General features: G+C 39.3%; 1 non-coding gene across 1 annotated transcript; it reads right to left on the bottom strand.

Annotated features, from left to right (window-relative positions):
- On the bottom strand, window positions 1-107 carry LOC148212282 (small nucleolar RNA R71). The gene has a single exon (XR_015789995.1). It is a non-coding gene; the product is annotated as a small nucleolar RNA R71 (small nucleolar RNA).
- Window positions 108-3,802: the final 3,695 nt, after the last annotated feature.

The raw sequence follows: 3,802 nt of genomic DNA, 5'->3' as shown, positions 1-3,802 counted from the left end.
GATATCAGAGAGGAGATCATCTCCTTTAGACAATATGATCGTGAACTTGTTCACGAGGCGTGGGAAAGATTTAAAGAACTAATCAGGAAATGTCCGAACCATGGCTTGCCGGTATGCATCCAGATAGAACATTCCTTTAGAGGTTTAGATCATCCTACTAAGATGATGCCAAACAATGTTGCTAATGGAGCCTTTACAAAGAAGACATTCAACGAGATAGTCGACATCCTAAATGACTTAGCTTCACACAACGAACTATGGTGTTCGCAAAGATCTAGGGCAGCACCAAAGAAGCAAGATCCAGCTGGAGTTTTGGCTCTGGACATTGCGACCTCGATGCAAAAAGAGATGGTTACAATGAACCAGAGGCTAAAAGAGATGGCGTTGGGAATAAAAAATCCATTAGCCGCACCGATACAACCTGTGCAGTCGGATTTTTGCACTCATGCCCCTGTTTGCCAAGTCAACGATCTTATTTGTTCATTTTGCAGTGAAAACCATATTTATGATAATTGTCCACATAACCCTGCTTCTGTTTTTTATGTAGGACATGGGAACAATAGGAACTTTAACCCATATTCGAACACCTACAACCCAGGTTGGAGGCACCACCCTAATTTCTCATGGGGAGGTCAAGGAGGTTTGAGCGGTTTTAAACAAGGGCAGAGCCAGCAGAACAAGCAGCCCTATGTTCGACCTACACAACAATACATCCCGCCGCCGCAACAGCAGTACAATCAGAGAACACAGACTCCACAAGTTCAAAATAACAGCTCAAATCTTGAGAATATGATGAAGGAGTACATGGCCCGAACCGACGCAGTAATACAATCCCAAGCGGCATCAGTGAGGAATTTCGAGACCCAATTGGAACAGCTCGCCAATGAATTGAATAATAGACCACAAGGTTCTTTTCCAGGCCATACTGAATTACCAAAACGAGAAAGGAAAGAACAGTGCAAAGCTGCCACCCTTAGGAGTGGACTGGCATATGATGGAACAACAATGCCAACAACAGATCTACAGATTCCGTCCACTGAACCAACTGTAAAGATACCAGAAAATCCAACAACACCAGAAAAAGAAAATATTAGAAAAGGTAATGAGGACACCCCGAGTGTTCCTCCACAGGTACAACCTTCTTTTACCCCTACTCCCCCGTTTCCACAAAGTTTATTTAAGAAAAATAATGATTTCCAGTTTAGAAAATTTTTAGATATTTTAAAACAATTGCATATAAATATACCATTAGTGGATGCTCTAGAACAAATACCAAATTATGCTAAGTTTTTGAAAGATATAGTTTCTAGGAAGAAAAAGATAGGAGAGCACGAACTGGTAGCCATGAAAAAATGTAGTAGTGAAGCTGTAGGCAGCCCGCTACCCATGAAATGTAACGATCCTGGCAGTTTTACCATTCCATGTTCCATAGGAGGAAAAAACTTAGGTAGGGCATTATGTGATCTAGGTGCTAGCATTAATCTTATGCCATTATCAGTTTTCAAATCTTTAGGCAGAGGAGAAGCTAGACCTACTACGGTTACCCTCCAACTAGCAGATAGATCTATCATAAGACCTGAGGGAAAGATAGAAGATGTTTTCGTCCAGGTGGACAAATTCATTTTCCCTGCGGACTTTATCATTCTAGATTGCGAGGCAGACTGAGACATTCCCATTATTTTGGGAAGACCATTTCTAGCCACTGGGGATACGGTTTTTAATGCGAGGAATGGAGAAATTACAATGAGGGTAAATAATGAAGAAGTTAAATTTAACGTTCTAGACGCCATGAAATTACCAGGAGACTTTGAAGAATGCTCTGCTATAAATAGCTTGAATCCTGTTATGTTTGATGAGTTTTATGACTTGTTAGTTACAGAGATTGAAGAAGAGCTTGATAAGATGGCAGAAGGACCGGAAGATGTGACTAATCCTATTGAAAAAATACAAAAAGAAGAATGCAAGTCGTTACTTCCGTCCATAGTGGAACCACCCACTTTGGAGCAGAAGCCATTGTCGTCGCATTTGAAATATGTGTATCTAGGGGATAACGACACTGTACCGGTTATTATAACTTCCAATTTATCACTTACTAATGAATATTCTTTATTGCAGATTTTGGAGAAGCACAAAAAGGCCATTGGATGGACGATAGCAGATATTCGAGGGATAAGCCCGGCCTTTTGCATGCACAAAATCTTATTGGAAGAAGATTCTAAGAACTTTATCGAGAGTCAAAGGCAATTTTCTTATGAGAATGCTAAGCTGTTTAAGGAAAAAACTAAACAGTGGCATGATAGGCATCTTCGACCGAACAATCTTCAAGAAGGTGATCTGGTTCTGTTATTCAATTCTAGGTTGAAACTTTTTCCTTGGAAACTTAAGTCTAGATGGTCTGGTCCCTTTAAAATTTTTAAAGTTTACCGATATGGGGCAGTGGATCTAGTTGACTCTAAGGGAAATGTTTTTAAAGTAAATGGGCAGAGACTTAAGCCATATTTTGGAGAACCAGTGGATAGAGGAAAAACCTCTATTCAACTTTCAGGTCAATAAATTTTTGCGAAAAATGTTTTTTTTTTCCTTCTTATCCGTTTTTGAAAGAACGAAAGTAAATGAAGGAAGTCTTTGTATCTTGTATTTTCTTTTTAATTATAAAGTTTTTCTTATTAAGAGAATGTTTTTGAAAATGTTGAAAAAAAAACAACAAAAAGAAAGAAAAAAAACGTTGAAAAAAAAAAGAATTACGCAGGCGCCTGGCGCCTGCCCTTTGCGAAAATAAATCACGCAGGCGCCTGGTGCCTGCCCTGTTTTTCCAGTAGTTCGAATTTCGTTTTCCTTCGTGATTTGGGTTTCATTTTTCGACTTTTATGGGTTTTATTTTGGGTCAAACATTAATCCTTTGTGATTTAAGTTTCAAATCTCTCCTTAAACTCAAAAATACTTCAAATTTTGTTTCCCTAATCCTCTTTAGTATTCAAATTTTTTTTTCTTCTTTTCCTTTTAGGTTTAGGAAACTTAGTTGAACTTAAATGTCAATCCCTTTCCATTTAGGATTTAGTTTGGGGAAAGCTTAAATAGACCCATTGCCTAAGCTTTACAACTCCACCAAAACCCACACAACTTTCTTCTTCCCCTTGTTTTTTCGACAAAAGCCACTCTCCCTTCATCACCCTTGTTTTCGATTTTCAGCCACCACCAAAAAGAAGAAGAAATTTCCAGCATTTGCTTACATCTATGGCTTCTTCTTCTCAACATACTTCACTTCCTACCTCTTCTACTCAAGCTCCAAATGCCACAAGCATTCATTTTCCACCATTGGAGAATTTCCAACACCACATGGTTTCAGATTCTAGGCTAGCTGCTGTTAGGGGAGGAAACCCGCTTCAAACATTTGAATGTCCTCCATCCCAAGCTCCTACACAACATCCTATAATGAGCCCACATGGTTATGTTAATTTTCAGCAACTACCCACCTTTAATATACCTCAAAACAGTGAGTTTAGGGCTGAAAATCCTCAACAACTTCCTCCAATGATCAATCCGGGTATGTACAAACCGTTTATGTTTAACCCGGTTCCTTCCTATCATTTTCCCTTGTCCCAAATGCAAATTCCAACTAGTGTTCATCCTTATGGAATGCCAAACCCATCTACTCTATTTCCTAGCCTTCCACCTTATTATGGAATGGGTCATTGGGTACCTCCACAAAATTATGGGTTGATTTCACCTAGGGTTCCCCCACCACCTCAACTTCCATTCCTAGAAAGAGGACCTCAAGCACCACAATTGAACCCTAACATAT

This window comes from Momordica charantia (assembly GCF_013281855.1).
Source record: "Momordica charantia cultivar OHB3-1 chromosome 3 unlocalized genomic scaffold, Mcharantia_2.0 BLBB01000003.1, whole genome shotgun sequence".
NCBI classification, from domain to species: Eukaryota; Viridiplantae; Streptophyta; class Magnoliopsida; order Cucurbitales; family Cucurbitaceae; genus Momordica; species Momordica charantia.
Note: the sequence above shows the minus strand (reverse complement) of the source record. Positions and strands in the feature narration are given on the sequence as shown.